The sequence below is a fragment of the Vombatus ursinus genome, unplaced genomic scaffold (genome assembly GCF_900497805.2).
Source record: "Vombatus ursinus unplaced genomic scaffold, bare-nosed wombat genome assembly UNPS02014852.1, whole genome shotgun sequence".
NCBI lineage: Eukaryota > Metazoa > Chordata > Mammalia > Diprotodontia > Vombatidae > Vombatus > Vombatus ursinus.
This window is the reverse complement of record NW_020954630.1, coordinates 9,002,078-9,025,970: the sequence shown is the minus strand read 5'-3', so window position 1 is coordinate 9,025,970 and position 23,893 is coordinate 9,002,078. Positions and strand designations below refer to the sequence as shown.

General features: G+C 39.6%; 1 protein-coding gene across 5 annotated transcripts in view; it reads right to left on the bottom strand.

Annotated features, from left to right (window-relative positions):
• Positions 1-21,917, bottom strand: part of DNAJB6 (DnaJ heat shock protein family (Hsp40) member B6) — a 115,295-nt gene extending 93,378 nt beyond the window's left edge. For 3 of the 5 annotated variants that reach the window (XM_027841102.1, XM_027841100.1, XM_027841103.1), the window contains exon 1: positions 21,799-21,917. The gene's annotated coding sequence lies outside the window, so the exon portion shown is untranslated. The remainder of the gene's footprint in view (positions 1-21,798) is intronic. The other 2 variants (XM_027841104.1, XM_027841105.1) reach the window with 1 other exon arrangement.
• Positions 21,918-23,893: the final 1,976 nt, after the last annotated feature.

Below are 23,893 nucleotides of genomic sequence, written 5' to 3'. Positions count from 1 at the left end.
TACTACTACTACCACTACCACCACAGGCATTTGGTGAGTTCTACAGGTTAACTCATTCGAACCTAGCACAAAAGCATTTTTATTTGCTGTCTGTTCCTTCATTTGGTTCTATATTGTTAAACGTTAGGGGTTACTTAAGATTGAATTGCTTATTTCTATGTTCACTGAAACAATGAGCCTTCATGTTGGGTTTTGAGCTAGAAAGACCTGGGTTCAAATCCCTCTCATGACTACTCCATAGTTCTATCACAATCTTGTTGAGATCTGCTTTGGTAAAGGGAATTCCCATATAACATGGACTTCTCAGTGGGTCAATGAAATCAAAGTGTTTGGTTATTTAGGTCTAAAAGTTTATTTGCTTTTGTTAAATCATTGTTAAAATTTTAAAACATTTGTTATAACTATTTTAGCATTTTGGGATCCTGATTTTATTCAACATACAAAATATTCGTCTCAGCTTATCACGTATAACTCTAGTAAGTTCCTCTATAAAGGAGATCTTCAAGCAAAGGCTAGATGAACATTTGTGGGACCTATATGGGGAAGGGCTTTTTTTTTCCCCAGGTGTGGGCTCAACTAGACAGCCTCTGAGAATCCTTCCAACTCTGAAATTCTGTGATAAGCTCTCATCTATATCTTCACATCACTGATAAAAGCAGTGAACAAAAAGGACCCAGGCAAGAACCCTGTGACTTGCCACCAGAGTCCTCTTATCTGACTAATCTATCCATTAATCAATATTCTAGATAATAGTTAAACTAATTCTAAATCCCCTTAACTAAATCATCTAGTCCATTTCTCCATTTTAGTCATATGGCTTATAACAAATGATTTACTTATACTGCACCTAAAATTTGCCATGTTTTGTAGAAACTACAATGAAAGTGTTGTCATCCTCATTTTATAGATGAGGAAAACTAAGAATGACTTGCTGACAATCACAGAAAGATTTGTCAAGAATTGATATTTGAATATGGATCTTCCCCACTGCCTCAATTCCAGCACCAACTACACTGCCTCTCGTTAGAGATTTTTGTCAAGTGTGCTGTTGCAAGGAAAAAAGTTTGAAATTAGTATCATGGTGTTTCTCTTTTAATTTAGCAATCCAGCCAGTCGTTGGACCACCCCCTTCCCTTTCCAAACAAACATGTAGCCTTTTGCTACCATTCTGCTGCTGAAGAAAATCACTGGGTCTAAAATAATGTTACATAATCTCAACAAGGCCTTCAAAACAGCAAGGCATTTTTTCACATCTCCTTAATTTTCTCTCCCATTTACCAGTTTACTCCAAACTACTTCATCCTTCCTCAATCCCCCCACAGCACCCCCAACCACCCTTTTCAACTGAGTAAAACTCACTGGAAAAAAATCAGACACTTAGCCAGGATATCTCCTTCTTCCCTCCACATCTCAAATCACTCACAAGTTTTCTCCCAGGATCTCCTCCTCAAATCTTATCTTTAATAAGGAGGATGAGTCCCTTCTCCTAGCTAAGGCAAACCCCTCTACACACATCCTTGATCCAATCCGTCTGTCTTCTCTGAGAGATTGCCCTCTCTAATATCCTATTTTCTATTTTCCCTATCTACTGATGCTAATGAACATACCCACATCTCCCCTATCCTTACAAAACTCTGACTTGGTCCTACCATCCCTATAAACTCTCCTCCCCTTCTGGACTAAACTCCTTGAGAAAGCTATCTACAATCAGTACCTCCACTTCCTCTCTTCACTGTCTTCTAAAAATTCTAAAATATAGCCTCCAACCTCAATCAACCAAAACTGCTCTCATCAAAGTCACCAACAGTCTCTTACCTTCAGCCTGTCTCAGTTCCCTCACTTGTAACATCAGAGTAACATCAGAGTCCCTTCCAGCTCTAAATTCTATGCTCAAGCAAGCACTTAAGTGTATACTATGTGCCAGGCACTGTGAAAGGCACCTGGGATACAAATCAAAAGCTTATTACACTTTGAGGAACCTATCACCTGAGTTAAAAGTACATACAAAATAAGGGGTGAATGGGTGGAATGGCAGCAAGAAAGGTCTCATTCAACTAGCATTAAGCACTGTGCTAGGTGGTGAAGAGACAAAACAAAAACAACAAAATCAAACAGCCCTTGCCTAATAGGAAGACATAAAAGTAAACACAAAGTAACCACAAAACTCAGAAACACCTTTTATGAGCAGTTACTGGTATCAAAATCAAATAGATTTTTAAAACCTTGGGTACAAGAAATTGCCAGGTATTGTTTTTAATTTATTGTTGTTGATTAGTGAATAATGAAAAAGGTGCCACTTGAACTCAACTCTGAAGGATGTTAAGAATTCTAAGAAATAGAAATGGGCTTGACTACAACAAAAAGTTTGAAGAAAACTAATATAGAAAGAGTTTTTAAAATGCCAAGCAGAAGAGTTTGTACTTTAAGTCTCAAAATTTAGATACATATTGAGGTTTCCCAAGAATTTTTTTTAAATAAAAGCCTAAATATTACTCCATCGGTAAACATTTATGAAGTGCCTACTAAGCACTACAAGCCCATACCAGTAAATTCTCTAAACTGAGACTCCTTACACTGTCGTTTAAAGTACTCCGTAATCTTCAAACCTACTTTTCCAGCCTTGGAATATTATCTATTGCTAACAAAGATAACTCATGGCCCTTCCAGGACGTTACTTCTATTCTGAGTTCCAGACTCTGAGCTCAACTATCTCTGGATATCTTCATTTGTATATCTCATAGGAATCTCAAACTCAGCACGTTTAAAACAGAACATTTTTTTTTCTCTTTTAACTTCCCTATTCCTGTCAAGGGTACCAGAATTCTTCTACTTTCCCAGGTTCAAAACCCAGCAGTCATTTTCACCGCTGCTTCCAGCTGCTCTCATGACCCCATTTTGCAATCAGATGCTATCTTCTGTCAATTCTATTTCAATCCACCCCCTTCTCGAACCTGGAAAGACTTACATGAACTCATGCAAAGTGAAAGGAGCAGAACCAGGAGAACATTGTACACAGTAACAGCAATATTGTATGATGATCAACTGAGAATAACTTAGCTATTCTCATAATGATCCAAGACAATTCTGAAAGACATATGATGAAAGGTGCTGTCCATCTGCAGAAAGAACTGGCAGAGCCTGAATGCAGATTGAAGATACTTTCTTTACTTTCTTTTTCTTGGGGTTTTTAATCTGTTTTTCCTCTCACAGCATGACTTACAAGGACATGTGTTTTTATGACTATACATGCATAACCTATGTCAAATTATTTGCCTTCTCAATGAGGGGGAGGAGGAGAGAATCTGGAATTCAAAATTTGAAAAAATGCTAAAATTGTGTTTACGTGTAATTGGGAAAAAATATTAAATTTTTAAAAATCCATTCTTTTCTCTCACTCAACCAAACCACCCTAGCCTAAACTCTAGCTTCAAACATTATAAATCTCACTGCTCACTTAACACTAGCTGTGTAATCCAGGGGAAAAATAAAAAAAAGGACAAAAAAAAAATCAATCTCACTGCTCTGTTCTATAATCTACATAGATACCAAATGAATATTCCTAAAGCACAAGTAATGACCTCTACTTTAAAGCTCCCCAGTGCCTTTACGACATAATTCCAATTCCTCCATTTGGCAATTAATCTGCTACATTCACAATCATGTAGTTTCTCTAGGCTTTCTATGTACATATGCCCACCCAAGTCCCAGCCACCAAAAGGTATTCCTGAAGATATGAGACCATTGATGCCTTGAAAAAGTCTGTCACAGTAACTAAGACAGTCATCTCCCACTCCCTTAAAGGTGCAACTTTAATTCTACACCCTCCCCTCCAGCACATCTATTTAAGTAAGAAGCCTTTCCCAACTCCCACAGTTTTAAATCCTACCAAACTCCCAGTAATCACTGTTTTTATTTTGTGTATATCTTGTATTTACTCAATTGTGAACATGCTTGTGGGAAAGCATTACACGTTAGGCTTCCGCAGCAGAACAAAGGAATTCTGAGGACTTCCAAGATCTTGTGGATAGTCTCTCAACCAATCAGAAAGTGCCTCAAACATTCTGCAAAATAATCAGTTTCCTTAAGAAAGAGCCCTAGACGCTGAATCGTTGCAACTCATAGGGGTCAAGGATGGGACAGAGGCTTTTCTCCACTGTGCTTGTTAATAAGCTTATTGAACATTAACTGACACACTCCAGGGGCAGAGATAGCCACCATTTTGAACATGGGACGCATGAACTGGGAGGGCTTACCACAGGAAGGAGGAACATGAGATGGGTGGTTCAGGAAGAGTGTAACTCAGATGAGCTGGACCAATCCTAGCTCTGATGGGAGGAGCAGCATCACACAAACAGTATAAAACTGGCTCTTCTGCCCGAAAAGTTTGCCTCTCCCACCAGAGGGCGCACCCGATTCTTACAAGACCCCTAATAAAAGATTCTTCTTTTACTCTAGACTTTAGTTGTTAAAGGAAAGACTCCACCTGGCAGTGCTGAACTTGCCCTTCCAGCTCACTCCACTTTCCATCTGCAGCTCTGCCTGCTTTCAATTCCATGGAACAAGTCCCCACATCAGACACCTCCAGGTGCCCCCCATTTCAAGTTTCCTTTTTCTGTGTTCAGTCATCCCCAGTTAGTAAGCTCCTCGAGGGCAAAACCTGTCTTTTTTTTTTTTAATCTGTATCCCCAGCACTGAATTTTTTCCCAATTACAGCCTTGCACACAGTGTTGAATAAATGTTTACTTAACTGAAATGAATTGAGTCTTTTTTCAATACGTAGCATTCATGACCTCTGCAGGATCTCACACAGTTGACCATCCTTCTCCTATATACATTCTTTTCTTTGGGTGTTCAAGACACTACCTCCTCTTAGTTCTTCTACGTATCTCAAAATCCTCCCATCAATATCAAGTTGCCTGATTGTAGGTATACACCAAGGTTCTGTTCCTGGATCCTGTTCTCTTCTCCCCATAATAATACTCTCACTTGGTGACCTCAATAGTTCTTATAGCTTTAACTGTCCACAACACAACCCCTTATCTTTTCCCCACAAAAACCCTACTCCTACACGGAATTTACCAATTGCTACTGAGTACCAACCAACCTTCCAGCTAGAGTCATCCTTGATTTCTCACCACCTTCACCCCACGTAGCCATATTGTTGCAATTGCTCTATCTTGTTTACTCTACATCCATAACAACTCTTGAATACATGCCCTTCAATCCACTCATAGGGCAATCAACCTAGTTCAGGCCCTTCCTACCTCTTGTTTGTACTGCAATAATCTAATAAATGTCCTGGTCTCAAATCTCTTTCCGAATCCATACTCCACAAAGCTTACCAAAATGACATTCCCAAAGCACAGTCAGATGTAAGCATGTCATTCTCCTACTAAACAGACTCCAGGATCTCCTTATTACTTCTAAAATCAAATATAAACTCATTTTCTTGGAACTCATTTTCTTCCCAACCTGGATCCAAATGACCTTTCTGGGTTTACTTCTACACATTACTCCCCCCCTTCATGAATTTTTGAGTCGAGCCAAAATGATATTCCTTTATGATATTCCTAACACTCAGCATTCCTTCTCCCATCTCTATACCTTTGAACATCCCATCCCTCCATTCCTGGAATGAATTCCATTCCTCCTCTCAGAACCTCTTTCCTTTAAAGTTCAGTTCATACATCATCTTCTACACATAAGTCTTCCCAGATCCAACCCCCAGTCACTATTGTTGTGAACTCTACATATCTACTCTGTATATATGCTGACATGCTGACATGTATATATGCTGTGTATCCATTGTCTCTCCCCACCACATATCAGAACAAGTATTTTCTTCAGTGATCTTTTGGACTTCCTTTTCCATCTGGCCAGTTCTGCTTTTGAAGGCATTCTTCTCTTCTTCTCTTTTGGACATCTTTTGCCATTCAGATTAGTCTAATTTTTAAGATGTTATTTTCTTCAGTATTTTTTGGGTCTCCTTTAGCAAGCTGTTGACTTGTTTTTCATGGTTTTCTTGCATCACTCTCATTTCTCTTCCTAATTTTTCCTGTCCTTCTCTTACTTGCTTCTCAAGCTCCTTTCTGAGCTCTTCCATGGTCTGGGACTGATTCATATTTTTCTTGGAGGCTTTGGATGTAGGAGCTTTGACTTTGTTTTCTTCTGGTTGTATATTTTGATATTCTTTGTTACCAAAGTAAGATTATATGGTCTGACCTTTTTGCAGTTTGCTCATGTTTCCAGCCAATTACTTGAGTTTTAAACTCTTTGTTAAGGTAGGGGTCTGCTTCCAGTGTGGAGGATGTACTGTCCCAAGCTTCAGTGGTTTTGTGCAGCTGTTTTCAGAGATACTTCTAGGGACCTGTAAATTTTCAGTTCTTCCCAGTTGGTGCGATCAAGGGTGAGGTGTTTACTCCTTTCCTGGTCTGTGCTCTGGTCTATGAGTGACCACAAGCACTCTTTTCTACCTTGGAACTGCGAGGAAGATTCCCTTCCCACCGCCACTACAAGCTCTACGAGGGCAGCACTCCTCCTCGCCCCAGGACTGCCACTCAGAACTGTGACCCAGATCCAAGCACAGGCAAAGCAAGAGAATATTCCGGAGGGCAAAGAAAATAGGATTACAACCAATACTTCCTTAAAAATTAGAATGGAGCAAATGGATCTAATGACTTCAGGAGAAAACAAGACACTGTAAAACAAAACCAAAAGAATGAAAAAATAGAAGATAATGTGAAATATCTCATAGGAAAAACAACTGACCTGGAAAATAGATCCAGGAGAGATCGTTTAAAAATTATTGGACTATCTGAAAGCCATGATCAAAAAAAGAGCCTAGACATCATCTTTCAAAAAACTATCAAGGAAAACTGCCCTGATATTCTAGAACCAAAGGGTAAATTAGAAATTGAAAGAATCCACCAATCACCTCCTGAAAGAGACCCCCAAAGGAAAACTCCTAGGAATATTGTAGCCAAATTCCAGAGTTGCCAGGTCAAAGGGAAATTATTGCAAGCAGCCAAAAAGAAACAATTCAAGTATTGTAGAAACGCAATCAGGATAACACAAGACTTAGCAGCTTCTACATTAAGGGATCGCAGGACATGGAATATAATATTCCGGAGGGCAAAGAAAATAGGTTACAACCAAGAATCACTTACCCAGCAAAATTGAGTATAATCCTTCAAGGGAAAAAATAGAAATTCAGTGAAATAGAGGACTTTCAAGCATTCTTGATGAAAAGACAAGAGCTGAATAGAAAAGTCAACTTTCAAATTCAAGAGAAGCATGAAGAGGTAAATAGGAAAGAGAAATAATAAGGGGCTTATTAAGGTTGAACTGTTCACATTCCTGCAGGGAAAGATGATATTTGTAACTCACGAGACCTTTGTGAGTACTAGGGTAGTTGGAGGGGAAAAAATTATATAGATAGACAGATAGAGGACACAGGGCGAGTTGAAGATGAAGGGGTGATATCTGGAGAATAAAATTAAGGGGTGAAAGGATTATACTGGGAGGAGAAAGGGAGAAGTAGAATGGGGTAAATTAGCTCACATAAAACAGACAAGAAAAGACTTTTACAGTGGAGGAGAAGTGAGGGAAGGTGAGAGGGAATGAGTGAATCTTATTCTCATTGGATTTGGCTTAAGGAGGGAACAACATACACACTCAATTGAGTATGGAAATCTATCTTACCCTACAGGAAAATAGGGGGGAAGGGGATAAGAGGGTGGGGCGAGAGATGATAAGAGGGGAGGGCAGATTGGGGGAGAGGGTAATTAGAAGCAAATACCGCTGAGGAATGACAGGGTCAAAAGAGAGAACAGAATAAACAGGTGGTGGGATAGGATGAAGGGAAACAGTTTTCCACAGCATGACTACTATGGAAGTGTTTTGCATGACTACACAAGTATAACCTGTATCGAGTTACTTGCCTTCTCAATGAGGGGGGGTGGGGAGGGAGGGAGAAAAATTTGGTACCCGAAGTTTTAAAAACAAATGTTAAAAAAATTGTTTCCACATGCAACTGGGAAATAAGATATACAGACAATGACGTATAGAAATCTATCCTGCCCTACAGGAAAATAGAAAGGGAAGGGGATAAGAAGGGGGGGGTGGTAATAGAAGGGAGAGCAGATTAGGGGAAGGGGGATTAGGGGAAGGGGGATTCAGAATTCTTGGGGTTGGGGGAGGGACGAGATGGGGAGAAAATTTGGAACGCAAAATCGTGTGGATGTGAATGTTGAAAACTAAAAATAAATTAATGAATCTTAAAAAAAAATCTTTCTATATGGATATCAAGATGCAAGTTTAGTACCATCAGCAATAAAAATCAGAGTAAAAGGGGTACCTTCCCATCCTGCTTAGAAACCTCACCCATAAACAAGTGCCTGAAGTTGTGTTATCACAGGATTGCAGATTTCTAGATGAAAAGGACTTGCCTTAGAGTTTAGATCAAAAATTTAGATTGGGAAGCAACTTCAGAGGTCATCTTGTCCCAACTCCCTCCCAGTTTTAAAGTTCAGGAAATTAAGGGCCAGGGAGCAGAAGTGATTTGCCCAAGGTAACAAATGCAGTATATGGAACATATGTGATCTGAACTCATCCTCTGACTCCAGCAGTTTCCACTTCATGATAAAAGAACCCACAAACCACATGGAGAATATTCAAAGATTCAAGTGAGATTAGTCTCCTTCGGTGAAGCTCCTCTAAAAAGTTCTTTGAAAATTTTTTTAAGAGTTTTTTTCAGGACTATGCCCCCCAAATCACTAAACTCTAAATATCCTTTAATCTAGTAATATCATTAGGAGGACTATACTACAAAAGAGGTCAAAGAAAAGAGGAAAAGGACCCACCTGCACAAAAAATATTCATAGAAACTCTTTGTTGTTGTAAAGAACTGAAAACTAAATGAGTGTCCCCATCTACTAGGTAATGGCTAGACAAATCATGTTATATGAATACAAGGAATACGACTATGAGGTAATAAATAACAAAATGGTTTCTGAGAAACATGGGAAGACCTGTGCAAACTGATGCAGAACCAAAAGAATTTATACAAGAGCAACTTAATTAAGTATACTTATTACAAGTCCTTTCTTTTATTTTTCTTCAATGGAGATGGGTGGAATGATGGGGGAAGGAAAAGGGGAAGCTGAGAGTAATAGAAATTAGATTGCAAAAAACAAATCCTAAAGAAGCAGGTCAATGAGACATTGTTTCTAAAAGCACAGAAGAAGAAGAAAACAAAAAAGGCTTGAAAGAGCAAAGATAATCAGGGTAGTTTGAAAGCTATAGGTTAAATTTACTACATATCTAAACAGAAAACCAAGCTGTACATATAACAGATCTTCAGTTCATGTACAATCTTCTTCTGTTCTAATGTGTATCAAGACATGATTATTTTATTTTTCGTGTTTGAATTCCTCCACTCCTGACTCTGGACTTCTTTCTCCACCATCTCCCCTGAAAGATGCTTTCCCTCCAACTTTTTAGCTTCCTTTTAGGGGTTGTCTTCCTCATAAGAATATAACCTCTTGGATGAATATGTATAGTAAGGTCTTACATAGATACATATGAATATATATGTCTATATATGTATGATTATAGATATCTACGTATGTGTATATATAAGTAAGCGTATGTATATGTATGGGTATATGTATGTGTATATACAGCTTTGTGTGCATGTGTATGCACAAATATGTATATGGATACATACAAACATATATCCGAACTTAACTGTAGGGGGTGGGGAGACGAGGAAGGAAGGAAAGAAGAACATAGTAAAAAGCACACAGCAGAGAGCAAAAGAAAACTTACAAGGAAGCAAAAAAAAAAAAGATACACAGCTCTCAACACAATGTACAGTATTTATTATATAAGCTCCTTGAAATGGAAATTTATTACTGTATACGTTGAATCTTCTCTTACATCCAGCTGTACACATGGCAATGCTTTTTCTTTCATTTTATATTTGTTTCAATATTTAAATTCATAATGTTTCTTTTTATTTTCTTATTGTGTATTTAAATTTTAGTGTTTAAGTCAAAAATAAATTTTTTTAAAAAGATCATCAATATATAACAGGAAAAAAAAATAACCTCCTTAAGAACAGGAACTGTCTTTTTCTTTTCGTTTCTATTTCTAATTCCCTTCTCTTCCCTCTACAACACAGTGAAGGGCACAAAGTAAATGGTTAATAAATGCTTGCTATTGACTACTTTTTGTTAAAGCTTTTCAAGAGAAAGTACTCTCACATGTGTATATTTCTAGTAATGGACATCTGTGAGACTCATCTAAATATTATTACAGATTTTAACTTATAAACTTTGCGGAAGCAAAGACTTCCTATACTTGCAACAGAGAAAAGAAATCTTTGTAAAAAGACAACTGGTCAAAGAGACCCAGCCATTTGCTGCAAAATTAACCATACTACAGACTAATGAAGACAAGAATTATACAGACATTTGCTGGCCAATGCACTAATGTAGTGTGGGATGAAAATCAACCAAATGAAATGAATCACAGCTTTCAATAAATTCAATGTATTACTTTCAGTACTGTGAAATTCTTTAAGAAGGAAGATACAGGGTTCAATATTTATAGACCTTGTCACACAATCAAGCAACTGAACTCTAAAGCTAATTAACTGAGATATGATTAAACAATACCTACCCTGGGGCAGCTAGGTGGGGCATAGAATAGAACACTGGCCCTGGAGTCAGGAAGACCTGAGTTCAAATCCATCCTCAGACACTTAGCCTCAGAAGGACAACACTTACATCCTCAATACTCTCGAGTCACTCTGGACCAAGGGGTCTTGAGCTAATAAGGTAGGTGGATCAAAAGACTCACCCAAGAGAAATCTAAATGGGCTGATACCCCAAATCACAAATCAGAATTTCTCAGTAAAGAGAAACAGGAAGAAAGCAGGAGTATTATTACTTTCTCCATTTAAGACCAGACTCATATACACAGGAGCTCCCCTAATGAGTCTCACAAATTTGTATCCTAAAGGTTTGAGATTAAAATAGCTTCTCTTCAAAAAAAAGTTAGGGGCCCCCTGCCAGTGATTTTAGAAGACTTTTTAGTAACTGAAATCACACCTGAATTCCATCCCCCAAAAAGGTAATGCTATTCAGTTCTAGCACCCACTAGCACGTTACCTATGGGAACTAAACATCTTGAAGATAGCAAAAATGGCAAACAATATTTTTAAACCAAAAATAATGACACAAATTGACACAATTTAAAAGGTAAAGTACTCTTCAAGTCTGTAGAATTCTAATATTGTCAAACATACAGTTTTCGCTTGATGTATAAAAATTTTTAAAAACTGGTAGGCAAACAACACGTAAGCAAAAAAATACAGTTACAACATTTAAGGGGAAAAAGAAAAGTTTAATAACTTTTGAAGCATCACTTCAAAGTTCTGATTTCCCATTTTTAAGAAGTAAACTGGATCATCCCTATCAATGCTTCTTCCTGTCTATACTCAACCAGTAAGTATTCATCTTCACTTGACCCTAACTTTCCCAACTTCAAGTATGGTGTCATATAATTCCTTTCTCCTCTCTTCAATCCTCTTTTTATTTGCTACAAACAGTAAATCAATTCTCCCCTGACCTAAAATCAAAATATATTAAACAAGACAAAATATGATTTCTAATGAAAGCCTTCAGTATGAGCTTTTCAGTTTTAAGTTCCTACAGATCTATTAATAGGTGGCATTTAAAGTTCATAACCCAGTTCTAGCCCTTTCCTACTTGCCCAAACTTCTTGGTACATTACTCCTATCTAAACACACTCCATGATCCAGTCAGACCGGTCAGCTCCTCACACAATCCTCCATACCTCCCTTATCTCCACCTTTTTATGCTGGCTTTTCCCAATGCCTGGAAGGCTCTCTCTCCAGCCTTTTGGAATCCCTGATATTCTTCTAAACTCCAGCCAGGCTCCACCTTCAAGACTTCTTTCCTATTCTACCTCTCCACTCCTAGTTTAACCCCTTCTTATATTTGATGCCTTCATCTATACATATGCCTCCCCTATTAGAATGTAAGCTCCACTACCCAGCAAAAATAAGCATGATCTTTCAGGGGAGGAGATGGATATTCAACAAAATAGGTGACTTCCAAACTTTCCTGATAAAAAGACCAGAGCTCAACAGAAAATTTTATCTTCAAATACAAGACTCAAAAGAGACATAAAAAAGTAAACAGGACAGAAAGAAATGTTATTAATAAGAGCAAACTTTACATAGCCTACAAGAAAAGATGACACTTGTAACCCTTGAGAGCTGTATTGTTATTACACCATGTTCAAGGGGTATACCTAAAGGGGGTGGGAATAAGTTGACTTTGATGTAATGATAAAAAAAAAAAACCTAATTAAGTTGGTTAAATGAATCCAAGTAAGTGGATTAATCTAATCTAAGAAAATGAACTGAGAGAAAAGAAAAGGAGGAAGCAGACAAGGGTAAATTACATTACAGGAAAAGGCACAAAAACCTATTACCGCAGAGGGAAAGAAGGCAGGGAGATGAGCATTGTTTGACCCTTACTCTCATCAGATTTGGCTGAAGAAGGGAATAGCATAATCAGTTAGGTACTAATATTGATAGACTTAACCCTTCTCAGCAATACAAGGATCTAATTCCAAAGGCCTCATGATGGAAAATGCTATCTACATCCAAAGAAAGAACTATGGAGTTTGAATGCAGATTGAAGTATACTATTAGCTATTTTTTTCTTCTGCTGTGTTTTGTTTCCTCTTTCTGGTGGTTCTTCCTATTGGTTCTAATTCTTACTTACAATATCACTAATGTGAAAATATGTTTAATAGGAATGTATATGTATAGCCTATGTTAGATTTCCAGCCATCTTGGGGAAGGAAATGGGGAGGGAGGGAGGGAAGGAGAGAAAAATTTAAAACTCAAAAGTTTATGGAAGTGCTTGTGGATAAATCAAAATAAATTAATAATAAAAAAAGAATGTAAGCTCCTTGTGGACAGTGACTACTTCCCTTTGGTCTTTGTATAATACAATGCCTGGCATGAAGTAAGCATTTAATACTTGCTGACTGAACTGCTCAATAACAAACCACATTTATATGACATGTAACAGTTTACACATTGCTTTCATCACAAATATATCATTCCTAGATTAAAGATTCAGAAAATGAAGGTAAGAAGGTTAAGTGACTTGCCCACAGTCTAGGTATTTTGTAGAAAGGAAATAAACTAATTTTCAGGTTGACTTTTTGCTATCTATGAGGTTCCCAATTCTTCATGAAAAAATGTTTTAATGATTCATTTCCCTTTCTTTCACTGGAAAACAATTCACTATCTTGGATACCTAGCCTACTCTGACAAAATAATCATCACCTCTTTGTCCAAACCCAAGTGAAAATTAATCCTCTCCTCTAAATTAAGGTCAGAGGTACCAGCATCTAGCTAGAGAGACAGAATGTCACAAGGCTTAACATACTTAACGTACTTAACTTACAAATGAGAAGCAATGACAATAAATAATTAGCTGGCAGGTTTTTTTGGAGGGTGAGGGGAATTGATATTCAGAATTAGAATGAAAAAAGCACAAATCGCTTTCTTTCAATGCACCTTAAATGTTCCCCTTGAACTTTCACCATGATCTACTTATATATCTGTATTTCCCCTCAGTACCTTGCTTTCCTCAAACATTCTTTGAAAGCTTTTACTTCAAAGTTCTTGACTGACAATGTCTTACAACATCAGCTGTCCAAAACCTTAAATGAGTTTTTCTTAAAAGCTATTTTCCAAGGACCTGAGAATTCACTCCTAGAAGCGGCAATATTTTAACCATTTTACATTTTTTTTCTAAAATACATTCATAGCTCATTTATATAAAACTTTAAAATTTATAAATCATCTTCCTCACAACTACCCAGTAGTTCAACCCTGAGATTTTATCGGTGTGGAAAATTCCCAGTATAAAAGCTCCCCTCAATTAATAAAGATTAACAAATTGTAATTTGTTGTCTTAGAAAGTTACCTGGGTCACTGAGAGTTCAAGTGATTTGCCACGTTCATAGAAGCACAACTCAAACCCAGGTCCTTCCACAATCCAAGGACAGCCCTCTAGTGGTCCTTGCTATAACCTGTCCTCTTGCTATAACTTGCAGCCCATGTATGGCAGATAGCATATATTATCCCAATTTGACAGATACAAAGTCAAAAAGAACAAATATTTTCCCATGGTCACACAACCAGTAAGTGGCAGAGACAGGATTTCAACACAAATTACTTCCAAACTTAATGCTCCTCACACTAGACCATGCTATTTTTCTCTGTGTTCAAGTGAGCATACTAAACAATTTGCCTTTTTTCCACAACTCAGGATCATTATCTATTGTTCTGGTCCAGTGTGAGGTATCCAAGTTTGTTCCCAAACTAACTGGCAAAAAACTTGTGCCTTTTAAGTTCTTATCAGCATTTTGAGTTTTTCTTACTCCCTCAGCTGTTTTTCCTTGCATTTTTGGTGTGCCCTCCTCTACAAATTGCTGCACATATGAAAACCTGATAAACAAGCTTATGTGAACTACATTTAAAATCCGAGTTAATAAATTCAGCACTAGGAAGCTTGAAGGTTTGTCCCATGAGTCAAGTATACACAATTAAAGCATCCTACTCAACTTACTCTCTGGATTTCCCCAGCTCATTACTAGCATGACAGCTTTGCCCCAGAGAGCTATTATAGACTCTGGGTTTGCCCCTTCAGTTTTGTATCGTTTTCCCCTATTAAAATGCAAGCTCCCTGAGGGGCCTCAGTTAAGAACTAACACACATTTCTACATGGAAATTACACACACACACACACACACACAGTCGCTCAATCTATCCAAACTAATTTGCTTGCTAACCCAGCAAGGACTGATTCCTTCTTTGTATGTCATTTCCAAATGAGATGCCCTTTTCAACTCTTTTCCAATCCTCTAAGTTCAATATCTCCAAGAAGTATTCCATGATGATACATATTTATCCTTCTTTTACCGTCTGACATAATCATTATGAATTTACTTGTTTTCAAATAATTGAGACGTTTACTAAACAAAGATGAAACTCTAGAAGCCTATCCAAGTCAAAGCATCATAGATGATTGTAGTACTGAAATGAATTCAAGAAAACAGATTCACGTTTATCTCAAGTACACCATTATTCAAGAGTAGAGCCCAAAGGTCCAGAAGGTAATATAAACCATAATTTCTTCAGAAATTCAGAAAAGGCATCAAGTGTTTTGTTTTACCCAGGAGAAATGGATTAGTCTAAGACTATTACTTTTCAGAGAGCAGGAAGCTGGCAAAAAGTCTAAGAAGAGTAGGATGGAGACAACAGACAAGTTTCCAGCTTTCTCCAAGTCAAATTTTGACAGTATGATTTTATAGTCTGGTTTCAAGCATTCTGAATTCAGGTCAGACAAATCCATATTCGATTAAGTAGGAAAATGTTCTAAAGCCAAACTTATCATAAGTCATGTTATTTTGCACTTACTAAGCTTGCTTGCTAGTGCTCTTAAAACACATGAAAGGGACTTACCTACTCAAATGAATTTTAAAGTTCGTTAAGGAATTTTAAAGTTCGTTAAGGTCATGAACTAAAGTCTTCTCTCTCTCTTTTTTTTTTTTTTTTTTGCTTTTTGGTTGAGGCAATTGCAGTCAAGTGACTTGCCCATGGTCACACAGCTAGTAAGTGTCAAGTGTTTTTTGGTTTGTTTTTTTTAAACTCTACCTCTACTACAATGCCTAGTACACATAAGGAACTCAATAAATAGCTGAGTGAGGGACAGAGTACTACTGCCTCAGAGTCAGGCCTTTGATATACTGCAGAAGAGTACCCCTGCACAAGTTGCTTAAACTATAAACTCACTCTAAATATTTCTTATGTGCCAGACACTGTGCTAAGCAGTGAGGATATAAAGAAAGGCAAAAGACATTCCTACTCTCAAGGAGCTCACAGTCTAGACACCACACAACTATATCCAAAGTTATATACAAAATAAATTGAAAATAATCAACAGAGAGAAGGTACTAGAATTAAGAGGCATCAGTAGGAGCTTTCTGCAGAAGGTGGTATTTTAAATGTAACTTAAAGAAAGCCAGAGAAGTCAGGAGACAATTGAGGAGGAAAAAGCATTACAAGCATGAGGGTCAGTGAAAATTCCCAGTGTTGGGAGATGGGAGTGTTTTGTTCCAGAAATAGCAAGAAGGCTAGTGTTACTGGTGTTTGGTAAAAGGAGTTTCCTCGTCAGAAATTCCCAATACAAATAAACTTGAAAGTAAAAAGTTTAAAAAAGAAAACCCTAACTTCCTGTCTTATAGTTTAAAAAAAACTCCTACAACATGTAAGAGTCACAGAATTGTACAGTGTTTGGTAGAGTTTCCTCCTTGACTGAATTTCCTAAACCAAACGGAACATCTTTGATATGTGAATGTGTCACTTTTCCAGGTTTTAATCATCTCAGTACTAGACTGGCATCCATCTTTCCCTTTGATCATTCTGACCTCCAAAGTAAAAAACAGCTTGCAAGCCCACTACTTTGAGATGTAAAACTATGATAATAAACATTTGGAGGAAGTGGGGGTGGGCCAAGTCAAAATCTCAATCCTCTCCTTTTACAGAGGAGGCTGAAATCCAGAAGAATCAAATGAGTTGACCAAGGTCATTAAACCACAGGGCTAGAACTTGAACCTCAAAAATGTATACTGAGGGGGCAGCTAGGTGGTGCAGTAAATAGAGCACCGGCCTTGGAGTCAGGAGGACCTGCATTCAAATCAAGCCTCAGACACTTGATACTTCATAGCTGTGTGACTCTGGGCAAGTCACTTAACCCCAATTGCCTCACCCCAAGAAAAAAAAAAGGATATTTAATAAATGGAAGCTTCTATGTAATAAAAAAAGCCTCACAGCCTTAATTTCTACATTAAACTTTTCAAATAATTATGTTGATAATAAGTCAACAAGTAAAAGAATAAATGAGATGGCCAGATAGTAATGTTGAGCATATTAGCTGGGCATTAAAAAATAAAAAAAAGCAAACTGGGAGTTCTTCCAAACTAAGATTACTCAACCTTATAGTTCTAGCCTTATATCCCAGAAAAGATAAAACAATTAATCACTTTCAAATTCAAATTGTCGTTGAATCTTCTACCATTTCAAAGTTCTACCCTTTATAATGCTCATATACCAGTTTAAAAAAGAAACAACACAACACTATAAACACTTAAGGAAATTATAAAACATGATAATGATACCTTTACAGGAGGCTCCAGAGAGTCAAACAAATACTTTGCCCTAGCCAGTGTTGCTAAATAAAAGATTAGCAGATCAAGCAAAAACCCTTTTACAAAGAAGTTCTAAAAGCTTGTTACAGCTCTCGATAAAGTTAGATAATTTCAAAAGGAACCCCATAATAACATCTTGTGGCTGCCAGTATAGTAGTTCTCAGAGCAGCATTTATGACTTATGAGCATAGTAGTATTGCTTCATTACCAAAAAAAAAAAAAAAAACCACCTTTTTTTCCTAGAATCATCATGTTAACCCTGAAAGGAAAATGTCCTCCCCCCTTACAAAAAAGTTATAGGGGGCAACTGGGTGGTGCAGTAGATAGAGCTCTGGCCTTGGGGTCAGGAGACCTGAGTTCAAAACCAGGCTCAGACACTTGACACTAGCTGTGTGACCCTGGGCAAGTCACTTAACCCCGACTGCCTCACCAAAAGGTAAAATAAAACACAAAAAACAAAAAAGTTACAGGGAAAGTGTACCTAATAGTTGTATTCAATTTACAAGGACATAACAAAAAGTCCCTAAGGATTTATCAGAAGTCTAGTTTTCAATTTCAGATGTCTTTCAGTTTTTATACCTCACATTTCTTACTTCATTTTATACTTCGAGTTTTTATCACTCTCTGTATCTACTTATTTTTCTTTCTTCACTACCTTCAATTTCTTCAAACTCAAAAAATTATCTTTAGTAACACTCCCAGCCTTAAGGTACTGTATATTTTTCACATCCATTAGCTATAAATTATCTGATCTCACATTTGGAAAACTGACCAAATCCTTGTCATGTTTCTCCGCTAGGTGGTGTCTATTTGAATTTAAAAGAACCCCAGAATTTAGGAGGGAGGAAATAATCTTTTATTTCAGGTAAATATGTACTGAGACCAAAATATTTCCATTAGAACATATATCCAATTTTATGATGAAAATTAGTATAATGTTACTTGGATTGCAGATTCAAGAGTACACTAAATTAAAGAAATATTCTTAAAAGTTGCTTAAATTTATTTTTCATAAATTTTAAACCTCTACAAACTTATATTTGAAGGAATCCCATGGTAAATGTTGCTGCCTAAATGTGACTTCTCCAGGGCTACACCAGAGAGAAAAATTTCTGTCCTTCCTGGAAAGATTTCTGGTCCAGACTTGGTGAAGAACTGCTACCCAAGACTAGTTTAGATAGGCACAAAGAATTCACAGAAGATGATTTTTTTTGCAGGTACATCAATTGTTTAAATCAGAAATTGTTAACTTGGTTGGGTATCAAAGTATCAAACTACTTTGTTTTGGTTTGGTTTTTTTGTTTGATGGTTTTTGCTTTTTGTTTTGCAACTGTTTGTTTGTAACTGTTATGTCACATAATTTATGCATTCAAAAACACTGTGGTAAGAGCTCCTTAATTTCAGAGAGCCAGAAAGGTCCATGACACAAAAGAGATTAATAATCCCTATATTAAACTGTCCACTAAAGCAATGGAAAGACTGCAACCAGTGTATGTGTAAAGTATATCTAAAACCTATGAAACTGAGATTCTTTTGAGGCATTTTTAAAAAGAATAAGATGTTTGATGTTTCATAAAACACATTCAGTAAAAAGTTCTAGTAAGAGTTTTAGAGCCAAGACCTAGTTTAAAGCTGAGACCTCCATTCTTTCATATTACAGATAAAGAAACAGAAGCACATATTGTTATTTATCAAGGTCACAAAGCTAGCTAGTGGCTAAACAGGACTAGATAGAAATCAACTATAAGTCTAATGCATTCTACACTACATTGTCTCCTGTTTTGCTTAAAAAGGGATATATATGTAATTTTCCCTAGAGCCAACTTTTCCAAAATCATTTGAGGGGAGGGGGGGATATTATGAGAATCAGTGTCAAGAAGTGCACAGAAAATTAGTTTAGTAATCAGGAAGATCTGGATTTAAAATCTAACTGGCATACTTTGGCTAGGTGACTCTAGGCAAATTATTTAGCCTCCTGTCCCAAGCCACTCTTTTAAAACTTAAATTACTGAAGTAGCAACTTCTACTATCAACCTATCATCAGACAGTGATGATAAGCACTGGTAGAGTTTCCTCCTTGACTGAATTTCCTAAACCCAATCAAACATCTTTGATACATGAATGTGTCACTTGTCCAGGTTTTAATCATCTCAGTACTGGACTGACATCTATCTTTCTCTTTGGATCATTCTGACCTCCAAAGCAAAAAACAGCCTGCAAGCCCCACTACTTTGAGATATAAAACTATGAGGATAAAACGTTTGGAAGAGGTGTGGGTGGGCCAAGTCAGAATCTCAATTAAACACTTCAGTCCTTACAAGTCACCTTTCTTTGTTCAATCACAACACCCTCACACACTACTTTTTTTCTCTGATGTAAGCAAAATTCTATCTGAAGTACCTACACTTACAGTTAGGGAAACAAGATGCCTTTTCTCTCCTAACTTCAAATTCTACAATAAAACACTTAACAGAACATATTGTATACTAAGAAACGTGTAGTGTGAACGAACATCCATTTGCATTTTCCAAACTAAACAAATATAGCATATTACCTTCCAGAGATGCTAACACATCCAAAAGTATCTCTTATATCCCAGAAAGAAACTCTGCATTGGAGGGAAAGAGGAATTTATTAAGTGCCTACTATGTGCCTGACCCTGTACTAAGTGCTTTACAAATATCTCATCTGTTCCTAACAACTCTGGGGGGTTAAGTGAAATTATCCCCATTTTACAGGTGAAGCAACTTAAAGCAAACATAGATTAAATGAGATAGCTGCCCAGGATTCCACAACTGGACAAGTATATGAAGCAATATCAGAATTAATAGATATATAGTATATATTACTCATTTCCCAAATTTTGTTTGCTGTTATCTATCCAATGTCAAATCCTTTTGGAGAATCGTTCATTTGACCTGTTAATTACATAAAAGCTAAGCAACTAAAAACTGTACTTTCATAAGAGAAATAAGTATATTGGAGTGAACAAATTTGATAGTGGTTTAGATTTTTTCCTCTTCTTTAAACTTTCATAGAAATTGATTAACATCCTTTTTACCAGGAATTTCATAACCTAGCTGCACTGACAAACCGGTTGACTTTTTTAACGTAGAACTGAACTACAAGTTACCTTTATACTAATAAGGGGATGTTTACTTTGAAGTTTTATAATGTGCTGGATCTTAAGTCAGGGTTCATTAGTGACTTCTAATTCTGCCTCAGTCACTTACTAGTGGTGTTAATTTGGGCAAGTCACTTAACCTATCTGCCTGAATTTCTTCATGTGTAAAAATAGATAGAACAGCACCTATCTCCCGAGGTTGTGTCGAGGATAAAATGAGCTAAATTCTAGTAGCTGGTATTTCCTCCAATTCTCTTAGCTTTATCCTCATAGTTTATGCTTAAAAAAAAAAATTCCTCCAACTCTTACCTTTATCCTAATAAAAAGTTTACCCAAAAAAAGGTCTGAAAAAAGGGCAGAACTGGGTAACTAAAAACAAGCTCTCCCATCTGCCTCCCTACTGCACCTCCCCCAAACTTGCAGGAGACTTCGGTCCCATCTGGGGGATGACACGAACCACCCCCTCCGCATGGCCTTCCACACAGAATATTCAAATTCAGGATTCGCAGAGCCTGGCAACTCCAAGTTAAAACCATCTGACCAGCCCACAAAACACCTCTACCTTTCTGGAAACCCTGTTTCCATCTCGTCTACACCCGTTTCTCTTTGCCTTTCTCGGTAAGCCCGGCGCTCGGCACACAGTAGGCCATTAATAAACGCGGACTGAACGAGGAGGATCCCCGAAGTGTACACAAACGTGGTTCCCGTTCGGTTAGGCGTTCACATTCTGATCTAAACAACAGCTCTTTGGGGGAGAAGGGGCCTAATTTTGGTCATGACAAGAAAATAGAGGCACTGCGCTAGCCGGTGACACTAGGAAAATCAATCCGCCTTCTCCCGCAGACCGACGAGCGGCAGCCCCCGGCCCGCGGCTCCCCTAAGTCCCCATGACCATCCGGAGGCTTTCAACGCCTTCCCCGCCCCGCCCGGGGTTCGGGCTTTCGGACCCCAGGACGGCGGGGGACGGGCTGAGAGGCCTCCAAACAGACACCGCGGCGGAGGCTGCCGAGACCCGTGCGGGGGCGAGGCCCCGAGCGCCCGGGCGCGTCCTCCGCCCCCTCCCCCAACGGCCTGGGCCGCAGAAGCCGGATGCCCGGCGGCGGGCAAGGACACCCGAGGCGGCGGCCCGGGCTGGAAGCGGAGACCCAGGTGCCCGCCCCGCCTCGCACGCAGGCCGCGAGGCCCGGGGAGCCGGCGCGCCAGCGCGCCGGACGGGTCATCAACACCGCCGTTGCTAAGGCGCCGGAAACAAATCCGCCTGCCGCCCGTCCACCCGGCCCCCGCCGCGGCTCAGCCCGGCCCGGCCCCCTCCTCCCTGCGTCCCGGGACCCGGTTGGGGCCTCCCTTACCCGAGGGGGGCTGGCAGCTGGCGGCGAAGAGGAGAAGGGGCTGGGCGGCGAGGCCCGCGGTCTCCTCTCGGCTCCGGCGCTGCTGGTGGTGGTGGTGGTGGCGGCGGCGGCGGCGACGACTCCTCGCGCTCTCCTTTCTCTCCGTTTCTCCAACAACAAACAGGAAGTGCGTCAGACGTCGGAGCAATGCGGCGACGCTCCACTTCCCTTCCACCATTAAAGCCGCTGGGCTGGAGGCGGCGGCCGCGGCGGTGGTGACAGCTGCCGCGTCTGCCCGAGATCTGCGTCTCCTACGCCCCGCCCCCCCCACGCCACCTTCCCGAAGATTCTCCGCTCGTCTTGGCGGACGTGGCCGTTGGCGCCATCTGCCGGCCGCCAAGGTAGTTACGGTGGGGAAATTCCGCCGCTCCCGCCTTGGGGCCACCCGGGGCTCTCCGCTACGGGCCCACCCCGGCCCAGTCATCTGCTCTTGAAATGCACACACACATACACCCAGGCGCCCTTTAGGGACGTCGAAGGGCTGTGACCGTAGGGGCTCCCCTCCCTCCACCGCTGCCCCTCCCCCCCAGCGACCGTTGGGGCCGATGGGGGAGGGGAGGGGAGTGCTGTAGAGACACCTCGGGGTGTCCAGGAGGGCCTGGGGTCAGACCTGCGGGGAAAATCGCTCAGACTGAACCATTTATTAGCCGCTTATGGTGTACTGTGCCGGGCGCTGAATGAATGAACATTCTGCACCATCTCATTTGTGGGAGGGTTACGGATAGGCGAAGGGGCATAGACTGTCACTGCTGCCCTCGTGGAGTTTACAATCCAGGGAAAAGAAAAGAACTCTTCCCCAAAATCTGCCCAGTCTCTCTGTCTCTCCCTCCTCCCCCTCCGCCCCCACCACTCCAAATTGACAAATCCGGTGGCCTTTAATCAATCTTCATCCTTGACTTCTAAGCAACATTTGCCATTGTAGATGACCTTTTTGTTCTCTTCTAACTGCTCCTCATCGACATCCTGCCCCCTACCTAGCTCTAGGTCTTCCAGACTCACTGTTAGGCCCTTCCCTTTTTTCCCTCCGCATTCCCTCACTTGGTGCACTCATAAATTCCCATCGGTTCAGTTGTTCTTTCTCTGTAGATAGCAGTGGAAGGAGCTCGAGCTAGGAGTCAAACTTGAATTCAAATGTCACCCAGGGACAATTGTCAGCTATGTGACTCTGGGCAGGTTACTTAAATTCTGTTTGCCTCAGTTTACTCATCTGTAAAATGAGGATAATGGTAACGCCAACCTCCCAGGGTTGTTGTCAGGATTAAATGAGATCATAAGTGTAAAGCACTTAGTGTGGGATATATGGATGTTGCTTCTGCATATCACTCAATCAGAGGTTGGAGTCAGAAAAAGTTTTTCCACAAAAAACTTCTCATAGTGGAAAAGAATGCAATGGGGGGGGAGGGCTAGGTGGAAGATGAACAAAGGCAGTTATATGAGAATAAGAAAATACTCTTGGTGGTGAATAGACTAACAGGTGGGAAACCAGTTCTGAGGTTAGGCACAGATTAATTGTGGGGAGTGGGAGATGTAATTGGGGGGGAGACTCAAGTGGGGAAATTAGGTGCTTGAGATAGGCTGTAATGTCTATAGTACCCAGCTAATGGGGAAATGGGAAATTCAAATGGGGAATAGCGAATAAAAAGATGTGCATTTGTCCATACATGCGCTCTCACGTGTGTGCTCTCACACGTGATGGAAGCCTGGCCTTCCCAGGTCATTAATAAAGCTTTCTCCTGATTCAACAATGGCTTCACAGAATCCGTTATGTTGATAAAGATAACACTTAGAACAGTGCCTGGCACTGTAAGTGATGGGGTTGGAATCTGGGCCCCAGAAAGGAAAAACCCTGGACTTTCCCACATGGCCAAATCTCTGGCTTTCCCCTGAGGCTGTAATCCCATCAACTGGCCTTTCATTGTGGCTATGCCCAATCTCTCCTCCATTGTCTTACCTCCCTATGGCTCCCGGCCATTTCCCTCCCTTAATCCTAGCTAGGCTCCATTCTCCCTTGCCCACAAGGTCCAGGTCCCAGGAGTTCTGTTCACCCCAGCTTACT